The sequence below is a fragment of the Notolabrus celidotus genome, chromosome 17 (genome assembly GCF_009762535.1).
Source record: "Notolabrus celidotus isolate fNotCel1 chromosome 17, fNotCel1.pri, whole genome shotgun sequence".
Lineage (NCBI taxonomy): Eukaryota > Metazoa > Chordata > Actinopteri > Labriformes > Labridae > Notolabrus > Notolabrus celidotus.
In genome coordinates this window covers 6,144,273-6,162,944 of record NC_048288.1, presented here as the reverse complement: position 1 = coordinate 6,162,944, position 18,672 = coordinate 6,144,273, and the positions used below count along the sequence as shown (strand labels likewise).

Genomic DNA, 18,672 nt, shown 5'->3' with positions numbered 1-18,672 from the left:
TCTCCATGTTTGATTTCATTTCTCTTCATGTGCATGCTCAAATGAGTCAGACATGAGCTAAAAATAGAACTCTACTTTCATCGCTCATATCTCTCTCTCTTTTCAGAAATAATGATGTTATATGAACAAATAAACAGTAACGGGACCTTTGAGTGTTTCAGAGAACAGCGTAAACCTGCTCTGTGTATGAAGAGTCAGGAGACGACTTCTGTTTTGAATTTTTGCTCTACAGAAATTAAATTTATTCATTTTAATGTTGATGATTATTATGTCAAATGTTGTACAAAAATAATAATAATCACACCAAATAAAAATGACCAAAACGTGTGCAAACTGAGCGGATGGGGGATTCTAAGACAAAAAAGACATTGCAGGAATTTCCATTTGTAGCTGGCCATGCGTCACATTGCTGTAATACATAGACCTGACATTTGTTATGACTCAGGCACAGCTTGACACAAATATGATGTGTGTGTGTGTGTGTGTATGTGTATTTGTATGCGAGTGTGTGAGCTTGCCGTCTCGTTGTTGGCTGCAGGCAGGGGTGCTGGCAGCGAGCATGGATCTATTAATAACCTGTCATCCCACCAGGCTCACTTGTAATGTAGGTGCACTGAATAAACTCAAACAATCCAACCCTGATTGACTGCAACATTAATCATACATTGTGTGTGTGTGTGTGTGTGTGTGTGTGTGTGTGTGTGTGTGTGTGTGTGTGTGTGTGTGTGTGTGTGTGTGTGTGTGTGTGTGTGTGTGTGTGTGTGTGTGTGTGTGTGTCTATGGAGCTTTGCCAATTGTACCTTCAGCTTTAAACATTGCTCACGGTGAGGATTATGCAGCCGTATACGAGGTGGTGTCAGATCACAATTCCAGCAGCTGCCTTAGAGGAATATTTTTTTCCCGTTGGGGATTGAGTCCGGCCCTGAGATGCTTCAGGAGTATTACAACAGATGGTGTGGATAAAGGCTTTAGCATGACTGACCCATACAAGCATCTGGCATACTTCAGGTGGACCATAAAAAAGTGCCCCTCTAAGATCCCATGCCTTTGAGATACCCATGACATTCATGCTGATGATTTTGTCGTATACCAAGATCAATACGCCGCATGATTAAGACTCAGAGTTGGCTTCAGCCAGCTTAAGCAGAAGGACTGATTATGATTAGCAGGTTGACCTTATAGGACTTGATCCTAGAGCCTCTCAAATTCATCTGTTTCTGTGCTGCATTTAGACCTAGAGTGCTAACATTGAGGACTGACAAATGGCCTATAACACAGACTCATGAGGGTTAGATGTCCGGGTGGTAGACCTGCTTCCCCTGGTTTTAACTCTTGTCCTGAGTGATCCCATCACAAAAAGGATTGAAGAGATGTAAATGAAGCCTCCAAGCATTCAGGACGGCTTGAGAGCTGATCACTGAGACCACATTCAGAGGTGGTCTGAGGCACATTTAGGTACAATCTCTGCCTGATTTAATGTTATATGCTTTCTGATTTAAAATCCTCTGCTGTGTGTCCTTAAAACATTTTGGCATTATCATTTTACTGATTGTTCCTATCATGTGCAAACGTGTTATGTGCGTTGGAGCAGGATGCGAATGACTTGAAATGAATTGCACCTTTCTTGATTCAGTAGGGGACGATGATTTTATCCCCAATACAGGACTACATCAGAGCCCTCGACTTTGGAACGACCTCCCCGAGGAGATAAAGCTTGCAGAGTCAATGACAGCTTTTAAATCTCTTCTTAAGACTCGTTTTTACAGACTTGCTTTATGTGACTTCATCCTTTTAACCACTTTTAATTTATATGTATTATTATTATTAGATTTTATCCAACTAATTACTTGATTTAATTTTATTTGACTATTCATTGTTTTATATTTCTTTTACATTTATTATTTTAATGTTCTTATTTTATCCTTTTCTATTTTCTGCTTTCTCCGATGTGATGTCGTCTTCCTCTATAACAGTGATTTATTGCTCTACTGTCTCACCACTTATTATGTTGAAATTTACGTTTATTCTTTGAAATCTTTTGTGCTGTATTTTATTTTTGCACTGTTAGTATTTCTACACTCCTCCCTCTGTGTTAAAGGTTTAATTTGTCATGTTTTTTTGTCAAAGTACTTTGGAATATTTGTTTTTAAAGGTGCATTACAAATAAAGTTATTACTATTATTAGACAACTACATAGTGTAGACACTGGAAGCAGGCAAAGACTATGGCTGAAAGTGATAGAAAGACGTAACACACAAGCAGATCATCATAATTTATAATAACGCAGTGTGGTGAGGAAACTAAAGAGACTTGCATACATGATACTGAATGTGTTTGTACTTTTCGGGGGATTTTTCATGCTTTTATTTGGAGGATAGGACAGTGGATAAAGTTAAAATCTGACTAACTGATGACACTCAGAAAGCCATCAAAATTGAGCGCAATTTATTCACTGAGGCTAAACACGGGGTTACAGGTTTCTCAGCCTCTACTTGAAACAATGTCAGATTGGTTTGCAGTGTGGCTAATGTTAGCAGCGCTAGCATCCCCAGCTTTCTGTCCTTCTTGCAGGTTAACATCCACACACCTGTCCTTGTCACACATCGCTCCTGTCATTTGTTTCTGTGCCAGTTTAACCAGATACAGCCTACATTAGGGATGTCAATTTCAAGTACTCTCCGTGATCAATCTTTGGAAATGTTAATAATCAATTATCGATTAATCATTGAAAAAAGTTTTCCGTGTCAGAAACATGCCAAATGTGTGTTTTCCCCTAAATCAAATGTTCCTTAGCAACACTATGTATATAACTGACAGTATTGAATAGCTACGGATCGTATTGAGGCATACAAAATGTTAAACACGCTGAATATCAAAGTTTGGAGCAGGCTCAAAAATAATCTGCTGACATACAGTCACAAAAGTGAAGGCTCAGACTACAACATGTGGATTTACTGCAACAAGGGAACTGAACAGAAACATATTTCAGACTTACAGTGTCCAGTTTTCTGTCTACTCGTTCAATTTGAGAAATATAAGCATGTGAACGTGGTCAGGTGTCAGCCAGGAGCGCAACCGGGTCAGAATCAGTCCGGCGGCAGAGACAAAAAGCGCTCATGGAGACCTGTCACTCAGCCGCATCCCCTAGCTGAGCGTCTCTGCTGTGTGCAACACCTTTAACAGCTGATTTGCATCTAAACATGCTTTAAACTGAAAACACCTCCCTGATAACTGAACCAAATATGAGACCACGTGATGTTTGTTCCACATGATAGAAAATCAAAACAAAAAACGTGTTTGCGGACATTCTTAACAAACAACAAACATCCCAAGCCTACATACGACAATTTAACAATCAAAACAGCCAAACTGCGTTGGGCTACAAGCTGTCATCTGTAATCTGTGTTTGTTTACATCCATGTGGTGAAGCATATGGCCTTATGTCAGATGCCATTAGCTGGAGCTGCAGCTTAGACACAACATATGACCGACATTCAGGCTAGCATCAATAGAAATACTTGCCAACTAGTGAAGGTGATAACGTTTATTCACTTATTCATAAAAGAGGAAACAGAAGAGAGAGATATGGAAATGACATGCAGCAAAGAGCTGTGGCGTCAGATTTTAATCAAGGGCTGCAGGATTGTATGCTCTCTACTTCGGGCATGGGATTTAACCAGCATCCTTTCTTATTTGTCCATTATTTCCTCTATTAATTATGACACCAGTCAACATTGGAGTTTATACACTTCAGTGATAAACCAGACTGCTGCAGAGTAACATGAGTCCTCACAGAAAGTTTAGTAACAAAGTCTTTCTGTCTGAATTTAATCAAAGTTTTCCTCTAATGAAGAGGACTTAGGCTACAGTTTGTTTACATGTTGAGCTGTGAAGTGAGATCCTAGCACACATGGTCACTGGAGACGCATGTGACGCATTCTCATGCCAGGTGTCAACGTGGCGCTGAGAGCTGTCACCCTGATGAGATCAACCAGGGTGCTTGTTAATACCAGAAGTAAACAGGACCAGAGATCCACAGCGTGCTCCCCATGTAGCTTTGGTCTTAAATCCTGCCTCTGTGTGAAATGGAGGCTTTCTTGCTTCGTCACAGGGACTCTCTTGTGATTTATGAAATTTTTATGACCAGGTAGGAGTGATTTTAAGAACTGTGGGGATGGTAGGACAAATGTGAAAGAGCAAAAACCTCATCCGGGCAGTATGAGGGTGCAAGTTGTCTACTGAAGAATAAAAAATAAAGACTAATATAAAGTATATTTAAGTATAAAAGCTCACAATCAAGAAATAGTTTGCTTTGTGTGTAAGAAACAGAAAGACAAAACTCTGATACACTGCTTTGACTGGTCATATCTTAGTACTGAAGTCTGCAAAAGCTTGTCCATTGATGGTCAAAGGTCTTGCCTCTGAACATCAGTCTGACTTTCCCTCGAAGCAGCTCTGCAAACATGCTCAAACTAAGCACAGAAGCAGCTGTTCACTTTGTGTGCAGCCCTTCGGTGTTTCTCTCTCTCTCTTGAGGTGAGGGTTAGAATCTAACCTGAATATCCTCTCACTTTAAATACTCTCCAGGATTATTGTAATCTTTGTTGAGCGAAGCAAAAGAAAAGAGATGAAGCACAAGAACTCAGAGTTAGTGTGCATCATTAACGGAAAAGGAGATTATTTTGAGGAGGGAAACCTTTGAGATTACAACAGGGGAAAACATTACTCGGAAAAAAAGGGAAGCGCGTTTGAAAACAGAAGAAAGCATGAGAGAAAAAAATATGGAAAAGAGGGCATTAAAGAGACAGAGCAGGCACAGGATCCAAGTCCACAGATGCCATATCTGTGTATATTTCAGTGCCCTGGTGTGATAGGCACAGACGTCACTGTGATGCTGGAGCACAAATGCATTCTGGGTACTCAGCGGGGAGATGTCGCTCATCAACAAGGCTGTTTTTCACACAAGGGCAAAAACAATGCCAGATCTTACCAAGGCCTCATACGCTTCTGTGTGGATGCGAGTGTGCTGAATGTAAATGCAAGACATAAGAAAGAAAAGACGCGAGTGCATCCATAAAAAAAAAGAAGGGGAGTACCTGTGGAGGTGTAAATGGTACAACCTACATCTGGTCCTCCTGCATGCAAGTGTCAAATGTTCCAGATTTGTGATCAACTTAAACTCTGCAGAGGTGGCATGTGCGTGACTCTCAGTCTACACCTAGATATTTTTACAAATCAGGCTTCTGGCAGTCGTTCTGCTGAATCTGTGGCGTGAACAGTAAGCGCAGCATTGATTTTCTATAATAGGGGTGTTGTCATGGTGCCAGATGTTTTTGCAGGCACCTTCATGGAGGTGTGGTCAGTAAAGCACATCGACCTGTCTCTCTAATAGGACCTAATCAACATTTAAAATCAACATGTGGTGCTGCGGTTTCATCTGTGTCAGAATCTCTCTCTCGTGTTCAGAGCAGCACTTGTGTTTTATATCATCAGGCGCCTCCAGCAAATCTTCTTATCACCATGCAGCTATCAAATTTGCAGACAAATTTCACACCACCACTTCCTGTTTGTCTCTATGGTGACAAGAACTGGTTTTCCGGCCCAGGGTGAAGCAAGTGTGTGCTGTTTCACCATTGGACAGGAAGTTGGCAGAGAGAGCATGCTCAGTCAGCAGCGTGGTAGAACCCTTATCTCTCTGCACAATGACAGTGAGGTGACGCGCTCTCAGCACATGACGGGAGTGAGATTGGTACACACCACTTAGAGAAATTTAACTTACACAGAAGATATGTTTATTTTCTCAATGCATGTTATAATAGGGCTGAGAAGAGAAAGAAGCAAGCTGTTAGACTGAGTAGTTTGTTTCCTGCCGTACTTTTCCCTCCTTCTCCCTCTCTCTCTCTCCCTCTCTTCAAAGATCACATTCTGATACCAATAACAATCAGACATTAATGTTTAGCACCTTGCTTTTCCTCTTATTATTATTATTATTATTATTACTATTACTATTATTATTATCACTTATTTGTTTGTCCTTTTTTATATTTCATATTCATGCCTTGTTAATTTGTACTATCACTTGGTCACCCTCTTCTTGTAAAGCACATTTATTGCAGAATAATACTAATAAAATAAAGATTGTGTAGAATGCAGAGAAACATTATATGTTAGAAAGAGAAGTGTTATTTATCTTTTTTAATCTGTCACCAGTGTCTGAGTCATTCTCATTAATTTGGTATTTTGTTAAGCTTCTTTTGAAAGTCACTTTTCAAACTAAAGGTCAAAGATAACATCTTTTATCACTCATGGTGATCAGAGTCGATCAATATCTTAAGTCAATGTCTTCTTTATCTTCAAAAACTGCAGTATGCACCAGACATACAGAGGATTGATATTGCGTTTCTCTCTCAGACCCTAGCAACGACAACAACACAGGAAATACACACTAGATAAGAAAATGGATACAAAAAAGCTAGCTATCTAAGGTTTAGTCTGATCTGATCTTTTGTTTATACTATATCTGTAAAATGTCTAAAAGACAGACGCTTGAAGAAACGTCTGGTTCATCAACGTTTAAAACTTGTGTTGACTTTGATCATTTCACGGCGTCACTATCATCCATACATTGACAAATATTTGAAAAATCCTTGATGGATCTTCATCTGACCCCTCGTATTACTAAAGGGCATCACATGCACATTCAATTCTCATTGTATGAGCTGTAATTCTACAACAATATAGTCAGTCAGTCAGTCAGTCAGTCAGTCAGTCAGTCAGTCAGTCAGTCAGTCAGTCAGTCGGTCAGTCACCGTCACTGGTCAGCAGTCAGCTGTGTCACGTTCTGTTGCAACATGGAATCTGCTGTGCCATCATCACCGGTTTAAACACGTTTTGGTTTTGTGACCAATAAAAAAACTTAGATTAAATCGCGGTCTATTGCTTCTTCTGCTTTTACTCTTGAGAGCAGAGCCACACTCACCAACCAGGGAGCACATCCGCTAACCAAAGGGCGCGCCTCCCACTCCTGTCAAAGCAGGCGTCAGTGGCACAGTGATCAGGTAAACTTCCACTCTCCTCTACAACTTTGATGTCAGCAACAACAGCGCTGCAGGGATATGTGTCTCAGTTACATGTCCTCCTGCTTAAAGTGAGTGTGAACTGATGACTGGGCTGGTCTTAAAAGGTGCAGTGTGTCATAATTAGCAGACTTGGTAGAAATGGAATATAATATTAATAACCATGTATAATCTGTTGTGTAATCACCTGATGTAACTTTTTTTTTTGTTACCTTAGGATGAGCCTTTCATATCTACAAAGGAGCGGGGACATCTTGCACCAACATGTTTCTACAGCAGCACAAAACAGACAAACAACCAACACACATGTTTTAGTATTTAGTGACTGGACCCTGAAATGCACCAGTTGGAAGATGAAGAAGAGAGATGTTATGCAAAATAATTTGTGTTAATGGATGTTTTTGATTGTAAAAAGTTGACAAATGGAGGATCATAGTTATCATGCATCACAAGAGCTTCTTGTCCTTGAGAGCCACTGCCGCTTGGGTAAGCAAGGGAGTGTTTCAATCCAGAATCTCACTGCGAGACGTCTCTAAATATTTCCACACACTGAACCACTAAAGCCAAAATGATGAAAAGGAACGTGAACTTGTGGTCAACGGAGTGACTATAACTTAAACTCCTGACATTCACCTCTGATTCAGTTAATTGAATGATAGACACATTTTGTTTCTGACAAATCCTTCACAATATAAGTCCCTAGTTGCTATGATGGTGAATTACCTTAATTGTGAAACAGCCAAGTTAATAAATGTCATGTTTTCATCTGTTACTGAACATGAAGTACATGTCTAATAATACAAACAGGGAAGCAGGGGAGAAAGTACAACACAGATCCGAACGCACTGAGAACTGAACTCACAGTGACTTGTAAAATCATCCCTCTGTGGTCTCAGGATCAGACATGAGTAGAGCATTGCATGGCAGCCTTGTCTCATGAGGAGAGAGGGGGGTCATAGAAAGTGGACATGCGTTCACAAGAGTGATCCTGTTTAATTTTGCAAAACCGTGTTATAATACCAAAAGCAAAAAACAAGATATAAACACACGCCCACCCATGACAGATGGTTTAACTATATTTTAAAAGCCTTTAGCCATTATACGTACAAAGCAACAACCCTGTTCTTTACCTTTAAGCCTGTCTGTATCTTATTTAAAGGTTCTGATCTCTTAAATTCCACTCACTGTTCTGAACTAAAAAATAAAGGTTATAACTTTAATTGTTTTATTTAACGTGAAATAGTTTGCACACTGCAACTCGATCTTCCAGCTCTAGAGATATTAATTTAATTTATGTAACAATCTAAAGAATCTATGTTTTCTATGGGTGCTTTTCAAAAACAGGAACTTTCCCAGAACTAGGGACCTTTTGGGGAACTATATGCGTTTTGACAGTGGGTAGCAGGTAAAGTCCCTCCTTGGGTTCAGTACTTTCCATAGGTCCAGTATCGAGATTACAACAGGTCTTGAAACATGGAAGGAGTCTTCGGGAATGCATCCTGGTTTAGTTTTTTAAATGTCAGAATGTACTTATCAGGTAAGCATTTAATGATAATCTAAAGACATCTGCAAAAGATGCATCTGGATGAAAGTCACCAGTTACCAGGGCCGCTCTTTCAACTAAAACCCTGGTGGATCTCTGCCATGGCTTTTAAAATCCGATTCCTCGCGTTAAGTCAAGGATTTCAGACGTTTTGTCTCCGCTTTGTTTTTAACACTTGTCTCCTTCCAGGTATTGATTCAGTGAATCCATTTGCAGTGCAATAAAGAACGATCAAAAACAGTGCAAGTTAAAGCCCCTCCATGCTAACAGGCAAACTGTAACGCCGCACATGACGATACAGGCTTAATCTTCGTTGTATGGCCTTCCTCTAGTGTAAGTCCATGAATGGCTTCTCCACACGTCACTGGCCTGATTTGTGTTATCTTCACAGGACTTCAGGCTGCAGTGGACAACAGTGGGCCACAGTTATTATTTAGTTCCTTGTAGAGAAGTTCTTGGAACTAAAAGCTCCTGGTAATTCTGGTTGAAGAGCACCTTTGCATTTCTTTTGTCTTCGATGATCACCATGAGCTAACATGCTTTACTTTACTGTGGGGGGAACAAGATGTGCTCCGAAGAAGTGACTGCTTTACAGCATAGCATGTTAGCATTGATTCCCTCTTGTTCCTGTTTATAGGACATTAAAGTCTAAGTGGCTCTAATTAAGGTGTAATCAAGACTGAGTGGCTATGCTATTAACTAATATGTGGAGGTGTAAATACAGGCGGAGGGAGAGGGGATTTGCAGCACAGCCGTGTTCAGCACTCATTAATAAACGAACAAAACACACGCTCATCATCAGAGCACTGTACTGTACACAGAGACCACAATGAACCACTGGGTCTAATACAAGTCATGTTCTGGTATATGCTAACCATAGATTACAGATTACATTACAATAAAGATATTCATATACAGTGTGGAAACACCCCGCTAAATGGAAAATCGCCCAGTCAGGTATTGTGCATTAAAGGTCACGTATACAGTAGCTGCAGCAGATTGTATGCACTTTGTGGACTTGACCTTTTATTAGAAAGGAAATGACATCATGACCTGACCTGTTAGGAATGCAAAAACCTTTAAAAAGAGGGGCTAATTTACTATATCAACAAAAAACATAATACAGCTTGTCCTTGGATTCAACTCAAGCCCTAAACATGGTCAAATGTTATCTTAGTGAAGAGGAAGGAGTACATAATGAGGTGGATAGAAGGAACAGGAAAGAACAGTAAATCAACTCCGTGCTTCACATAAAAATAAACGTTTAAAAAAAAAATGTGACCATGGCAGACTTTATGTGACCCATTTCTGTGCAGATCTGCAGAAGTATTACAACTATAGCGTCAGAGGTAGCCCATACTCCCTCAGCATACAGAGGTCAACCATAATGAGGACACACTGATGATAAAAGTAGAGCTGTGGTAAGGTAAACGGACTGTCTGCTACTTATGGGTGTGTGTGTGTGTGTGTGTGTGTGTGTGTGTTGGGGGGGGGGGGGGGGGGGGGGGGGGGGTGTGAGAGACAGAAGATGCAGGGAGCATATGAGGCCAACAACTACCTGAGCCGGACACCCTGCAGTGCAATTAAAAGCTTACGGTATTGATCCGTTGAATTGTGGGAAGTCTGCGTCAGACCGTAGAAGCTCATTTTAGTTTGTTTCAGTCGGGGTCGGTCACGCACACACAGAGAGAGGAAACGTGTTACCAGGTCTAAGAATAGATTCGGATACACAGTCCAAGAGGGAAATATCTTTTTACAACCAGAACAAATAAAAACAGATAACACGAGTCACACACACATCTATCTTCATCTAGTTTACATGAGTGTGCCAGGTACCTCAAACCTGTACAGGGTGTTGGTAGTTAAAATGATCTTTATGTCCCAATGGTAATCAATCCATAATGTGTTCTTAAAAAAGAGTGAAAAAAAGCTGCTGTCTACAGCCAAAGTAAAAACACTAACCAATCCCTGCCATCAGGAGCCAAATGATGAAACCAATCAAATCCCATCCTGCCGTTCTGCCCGCCTCCTGCAGAGCGTACATTTCATGTTTGTTTGTGTTTTTAACTTTCACTATGAGAATGTTTTGGTGTTTTCTTACCGCTGAGTGAGACATGAGTTGACGTAGTGCAAAACACAAACCATGTGCTGAGGACCGGTTTTCAATCAGTCACCATCGGCGCTTATGCATGTGAGCGGGGGCGTGGTTTATGAGGAGCTCTGAAGGGAGGGGGGGAAGGGTTAGATGGAGTCCTGAGGAAATGCTACATTTAAATTCATGCTAGTTTTCCGGGACTACCAACCCTAGCTTTAAGACTAATTATGGCAAGTGTCAGCATTTCCTGAGGGGCTCTTACAACAACGCTCCTCTTACTGTCAGAACACTGATGTGAAAGCAGAAACACAGAAATAACAGTGGTCATTAACCCCCCAGATAATATTAGACAAGCCCCAACTCTGACCACTTTAGAGTCCAGACTAAAAACGCTCTCTAATGAACTCAAACTCATTTTAAAACCTTAGTTTTTATCTCTCTAATTACACATTTTTGACATTTTCTATAAACTTTATGGATTTTCTTTTAATTTGTTTTAATGAATACATCTATTCTAATGAAATATTTTAACAACTTTTACTTTCTTTCTTTCTTGGTTTTATATTTCAAAATATTTTATGTTTCAATGCTTATAAATGTTTGTTTGAAGTCATATTTAAAATTGTAATTTTTTCTGACAAGGTATATCATTATGGAATTAACCTGATATTAGTTGTATTAGATGTTAGGCGTACGGGCACCCTGCGGGAGAGTCAAGAGGTCTGAGCCAGCTTTGGGTTTTGATTCGATACAGAGGAGAGACAATGTTTGAGTCTTAATCCTTGGGAAGAACTTCTGAGATTATTAGGATTCTGTGTCCGGCGGGACGGTAGGACTCTGCAAGTTACGGACTTGAGAGAAGAGAAAGGAAGGGGTGATTATTTGGAATAATCCCTTCTTATTTAAATAAATAAACTGCTCTTTGCATTAATGGTGCTTCATAAATACTTGCCTTGCCTATGACTGAGGTGAAAGCAGAAACTCAGAAACAATAGTGTTCATGAAAAGTCTCTCACACTCACACTCACACTCACACACACACACACACACACACACACACACACGTAGACAGATCAGCATGTCTGCTGTAAAGTCAGGGCTATGAAAGGCCAGCTATTAAAGGATATAGTGGTTTAGACGGACTGAGCAACAAACAGGCTTATGGTATATGGTCTGTCCTGTTGGCTGAATCAAGCTGCTCAGCTACATGTCACATTGAATTTTTGCCCAGTGACTGTGAGGACAAACACACAAAGCCATGTGCAGAAATGTCTGCATGCATGCATGCAGGAGGAGACACATAAATTAAAGTGTTGTTTTAAAGGTTTTTGGAGACACAAAGGAAACACAAGAAGGTCCTCTATCTGTCAGGCCTCAGGGTGCCTTCGGCTATTCTGTTTTCTCCACCCAGAACCATTACACATATTAGCTGTAGGTCAATCCTGCAGATATTTATAGAATCCCCTCAAATGCAAACCACAGAACCAGACTCAGCCACTGTGAGTCAGACAGAGAGGCAGGACACGGCAAAGGAGAGGGGGAGAGAGACGGAGAGAAGGATGGGGGATGAAGGTGAGCCAGACAGACAGGGTCACCCTAGAAGGGGTACAAGCAAAAATAGTGAGGAGATCTGCAGAGTGGGAAGGACTGAATAGTGTCCAACATGTAAAATACAAAGTAGTCTGAAAACATAATGCAAAGATTTGCTTCAACTATACGGTGTCGAAGAAAATATAAACACAGAAAATATAAACAAAAAATTAAGTTTATTATATATTTTTAGGTATAATTTTAAGTGCCCCCTGAGTGGTTCTGTGCATTCAACAAAAAGGATGTACTGTAAAATCCAGATGTAAGTCCCACCGGGAACATGAGATGCAGTATGTTTTTGGTGGGCTCCCTAGGGGGAAAAGGTTTAGACTGTATTCCTGCATGAAGACTTCCATTGCAATACGAAACGTGCAGTTTCTCTGTAGAAGTTAACGCCACCCGGTCTGCCAAAGCTGAGCTCAGCTGACAGTTCTACTGATAGTTGTGAGGTAAGAAAGGACCCAAATCCCTCCACCAATTCACTACACGGGACTTCCACCAGATCCGTGTTCAGTCCATCTCCGATCTGCTGCGGTCCGGCTCCGTGCTCTCTCGTCCACCAACACCCACCAGTTGTGTTTTCTGAACGCAGCACGGAGCAGAGAGCAGGACCTGGTGTTTTATTCTGAAAATTAACCGGATGTTTTCATTTTGTTTTGGTGCCTGACTTCCTGTCCCGCTCCATCTGCTCTGTTGAGATTGATGCGTTGTGCTCCGGCATCCGGCAAAAATTGAAGTCTTGTGTATCTGATCCGGAGGACTCCGACCTGCCGGATCAGAGACGCAGCTGGAACGCAACAGAGCGGATCCAGAGGAAGTTAACACATTGGCTAGAATAGAAACCAGATCCGGTGCAGTGACGAACCGGAGAAGGACCAAACACAAATCTGCTGGAATTTGGCCTTGAGTCTAGCACCACCTAACTCCACCAGTCACTTGTCTTAAATTGAGGAGTCTTTTCAATGAAACCTGCATTCACAAAGGTTTGTTTACTAAGGTGTAGTGCTGGGCGACAAATTGAGTTTGTAAGATTTCCATTTTCTGAAAAGAGATATAGGCTAAGACAATTTCTTTCATAAAGGGATATAGTTATTTTGAGTTAATATAATGCTAAACGTTCCTTATCAAGAGCTGCCAGTTCACCTTCTCCTCCCTCTGAGCAAAACCCAAAGTAAAAAGCCGGCCCCTCTTTCTGCTCATTCACATCCAGTGTGCAGAGACAACACTGAGACAAATATAAAGATGGGAGCAACGCTACCAAAGAGGAGCTAGTTGATAAAAAGAAAACACAAGCTTGATTATTTTCAGATGGTTTGGATATAAAATTTCAGACCTGTAGCAGTAAAATGTGTTCTGTAGAAAATGCCCCAAACATGTTGCAACAAAGAGTTTGATCATAAAAAACATCTTCAAAGTGCATTACAAAGAGTGTGTAAAACTAAGTGCTGCTCAGAACATAAAGCCCCCGCAGCCTTCTGCAACACAACAATGCATGCTGCTAGCTTCATGTACTCGTGCTGTGCCTTATGGAAACATGCAAAATATGGGACAATATAAGGAAGGCAGTGGTCTATCATGTTTCTAAAGATGTTACCCATTGCAACTGGACTGCATTTACAGCTGCCAACAACCATTGACCCAAGGTTCAGTTCCAATTACTACTTAGCAGGAGAAGCACTGCCAAACATGTCCAGTGAAGTTAGCCTCACTGTACAGCATGATAAAGTGTCTCAGTCCACACCAACCATTATTCATGGAGATGAAAAGTGTCATCTCCAAACCAGATATTTTCCCAAGATCACACAGGGATGCCCTCACAAGCTCAGGTTAGCTGGACTGGTTGCTATAACAATGGACAAAAGGAGGAACGTCAGACAGGTGTGACTCAACATTGGTGAGAGCCGTGTTCAATGAATGAAATCAAATATATAGATGCAAGGCCGAAGGTTCAATAAACAGAGGGTTTACAGTAAGAACCATTTTTTGATCCATATCGCCCAGCACTACTTTGTTGTAAACCAACGTTTTCTTTATGCAAGATTAACGATGGATTTCCACCAGCTCTGTGTCCGGTCTGCCTCCAATCCGCTGCTGCTCTGTGCTCTCATCCGTCAACACCCACTGGTTGTGTTTTCAGAACGCAGCACGGAGCAGGACCCCCAGACAGCTGGAATCATGTGACCGAGGTTTTCCCGCGGTAATCACTGAATCAAGGATTCTCCTCCTCCTCTCCTCATCCATGTTGTCTTTCTGGTCCTCTGGAAACCTCTGACCTGTTGACTCCAGTCCTGGCTCCACTCATCATGAAGGTTTGCTGTTGTAGTTAAGTGAAATACGATCTGGTGATAACACAGAGTGTTTTATTCTGAAAAGTAAGCGGATGTTTTCATTTTGTTGTGGTGCCTGACTTCCTGTCCCGCTCCATCTGCTCTGTTGAGATTGATGCATCGTGTTCGGGTCTTGCATATCTGATCCGGAAGGCTCCGACATGCAGCCTGAACACAATGGAGTGGATCCAGTGGAAGTTAACACGTTGACTAGGATAGAAACCTATTAGATCCGGTGCTGTGATGGATCTGAGACGGACCAGATGCGGATCTGGTGGAATTTGGCTGAAGAAAACTGATAAAAAGTGGTGCAGTTACACTTGTCTGCCTTGATATGGATCCGGCAAGCTTTGTTTCTTGGATTACCGTCTTTGGTTAAAAACTGCGACTCTATAAAATACCTCTCCCTGCATTTTATACTGGTATATTGGTCGCACTGGTTTATAGGATGCAGGTCACTTTTAAGATGACAAAGGGTGTTAAAAGTGCGTCTTATACACAGAATTATACGGTCCTTCATACAAACATTACTGTTGAATAAGAAAGGGGCTGGTGACTTAGGACAGAAAGTTAGGAGGTGCTGTCCTCAAAGATTTCACAGTGGGTGTGCAGCTTGTGACAAATCCACTCTAACAAATGATTGGAAAACACTTTGACACCTTCTTTGTTCTAACAGGCCACCAAACACCAGAACTGATGGACCGACAAACACAACTCACAGACACGATGAGACAAAGATTCACACGAAGCAGGATGGTCAAGCTGAGGGTTTGTTTCTAGTCCGCTGTATACTGCAAAAAAACATCCTGACACATTTTTAGAAAAAGTAAGAGAGATAGTATCTTTCTTGGAAACTGCTTTTCTCGGCAGTAGTATGAAGACCTAAATCCATGCCAATAAATCCCACAATAGTCTCTGTTCTCCTCAAGAGTCTGCTCCGACAAGCTCACACCACCACAGACTATAAAAAGGTGACATGCTGAGTGTTTATGTGCTACAGAGCCAAGATTTACAGTTTTACACTTATGTGTTCTTTCACTGATAATACACACTATAATACAGGCTGCAAAACATCACAAACATGGTCCACTTGTGGGCTTCCTTTGTACTTGGCCTCTCTTCTGTTAATGTTAGCACATCATAAGCCTGAGTATGAGAGAGCTGTTACTGCTCTCAGCTGAGTAAGTGAGGCGTAAGGCGACTTTCACAGGCACAGAGAGGGGAACACACATTTACAGAGCACAGAACATTTGAAGCAGCACAGTCAGAATCTGTGTCTCAGTTTCAGCATCCAAGAGACGAAACCTATTTTCTATTCGTAATATCATGAGATTGGTTCTGTAGATTTCAGCGTGTTTGAGCCATCGGGCTTCAGTGGTTATGACTGAGATTTCCACTCAACAAAAACTTTTCAGCTTTGGCCTCAATCCATTGTTTCTAAAGCATGAGCTGTGGAACCATCAGACTCTGGGGAGTGCAAATAAATTCTCAAAGTAGGATTAGAGGAAAATCAGGCAGTAAACGACCTTGGTTTTCGGCTAGCTGTCACACACTTCTCTCTACAAAAACACATGTTAATCTGAATATATCACTTTTTGTGAACAAGACATAATGCTTCAAATGACACACACTGACTGACCTGGGCAACATTAACGTCTCATTTATTCTACTGACACTGCATTCATCTTTGAGTAACTGATACAGGTTTCTGTTCTTACTTAGCAGGCTTAGTTCAAGGGCTTGGAGATAAATCAATAACGAGAGGGGGCGCTAATGAGCCTTAAATGTTAGTTGCCACCCAACATTAGACAAAAGAAGAAGACGGCATTGAGCAGCCAATCACGTTGCAGGGTGAGAGGTAGGCAGGGCTTAAAGATGTATGGAGCGGAATGTAAACACAGCTGAAACGAGCGACAGCGACACTGAAGAAAACTCAAAACCTACCAGCTCAAAGCAGAGTCGTTAGTCTGACACTGTGTCGACTCTGCGTTAACTATTAACTTAATACACTTCATTAAATCTACTTTCAGGATGTGGGTAAAGGAAGAGCACAGAGACAACATCTGCTGTTCATTTCAAACACGTTTAATGTTCATCAAGACCGTAGGATAACTGAACACTGAATAACTGTGATGCATTCACTGCACTACAAACTGAAACTTCACAAAGATCTCATCTTACATTAAAGACCTGCTTCCTGTTAGCACCATCAGAAATGATGGATTCAAGAAGTTCATCAGAAAATTAAATCCAGATACAAACTAACAAACTGTCTGGTTTCTTCAACTTTAACTCAGGATCAATGAAATAATGATTTGATATTTATCGTGATATTTATTGATATCGACTGATATGAAATATTTTCTCGTAATAACATCATTTTCAATATCGCCCAGCTCTACGTTTATTCTAATCTATCCTGACATTGCATTTGGCTCATTATGCATGCTTTGAGGAACTGATAGAGGGGTTTCTGTTTGACTTAGCAGGTTTAGTTCATTCAGTAATGTGCTCCAGAGCTGAAACACAAGCCTTCTTATCTTCAGAGAAGTGGATGAGTTTGACTGACAGGCAGCCGTGGAAAAGAGGGGTAAGGGTCACACAAAACATGTGGATGTGGTCAAGTGTTTGCATGTTGCCTCTGCAGCTTGAATGCATTCACAGACCTTCCTCTTCATACCTTCCTTTACTGTGTCCTGATGTTTACAGACTGAAGTTACTTCTGAGAAGTCTACAATGTAAAGCAACATTCAACCGGGATGCAGCCTCCACACCATCTGACTATAACTCAGCGGCTCATCCCTGTGACCTCCCGTGGAATGTCATTTTTAAGTTGCCAGAGGTAACAGAAACAGAAACCTTATCAAGTGATGAGAAGAACAGCAGGAGAGGTAGCCCGAGGCGTAAGAAGGAAATGTGCTGGCGGCAGTCCTGCTCTCGGTTATGCAATCCAAGAGTTTGAGCATGTTGACTCTTGTCTAGATGTGATTCGTGGATTGCAGCTCATCTGCAAAACTGGCTGGCTGGGTCACAGAAATTAACACTCAGATTAATAGCTGAAGGTTCAATAATGCAGAAAATAAATCTAATTATTGCAAGTTTATTAAACCACACTGGAGAATGAAAGAGCGTCTCCACATCAAAGAGGAACACTATATGCATTTACAATCGAGGCCCCCGCTGTGTAACATGATTAATTATTTAAATCACTCGACACGCTCAAAGGATTGGCAAATGAATATTCTGTATTTTCTTGACATTCCACGTATCATATCATTCACACAAACACAGAGAGTCCAGGTTTAGTTTGTTGCTCTGTTTGCAGTAAAGCAACAACATACTGAAGACTGCAGACATCAAACAGAGCTGTCTAAAAATACACATTTCAGGAGCTAAACTCTACCTCCCATGACAGTTTTCTTCAGCCTGTCAAGTTAAAGCTACATTTTCAAGTTTTGAAATGTGTGTATCATTACTGCATGTAGAGCTGGGCGATATTGAAAAAGATGTTATCGCGACAAAAATGTTCATATCAGCCGATATCAATAATTATCACAATGAATATCATATTATTATTTAATTGAAGTTCAAAGGCAGATTTTTGCTCCTGAGTGAAAGTTGAAGACAGTTTGTCAGCTTGTATCTGGATTTAGTTCTCAGATAAACTTCTTGAGTCCATAATTTCTGATGGTGCTAACAGGAAGCAGGTCTTTTGTGTAAAATTAGATTTTTGTGAAGTTTTAGAGAGTAGATTCTTCTTTTTCTCAGGTTGAGGTTATTTGCATGATTTGATTTACGCTGGTTGGTTTTGAGTTTTCTGCCGTGTTGCTGTCGCTCGTTTCAGCTCCAAACATCTTTAAGCCCCTCCTCCCTCTCACCCTCTTGACATGATTGGCTGTTCAATGCCGTCTTCTTCTTTTGTCTAATGTTGGGTGACAGCTAGTGTTTAAGGCTCATTAGCGCCCGCTCCCTTTCTAGTGGTTGGGGGGGTGTAATTACAGGTTTAATTATATCAATTTTTATCAAACTTTTGTTATATCT

General features: G+C 41.0%; 1 protein-coding gene across 1 annotated transcript in view; it reads right to left on the bottom strand.

The window, feature by feature from the left end:
- Window positions 1–18,672, bottom strand: part of pip4k2aa (phosphatidylinositol-5-phosphate 4-kinase, type II, alpha a) — a 45,113-nt gene that overhangs the window by 21,671 nt on the left and 4,770 nt on the right. The gene's annotated exons all lie outside the window — the stretch shown is intronic.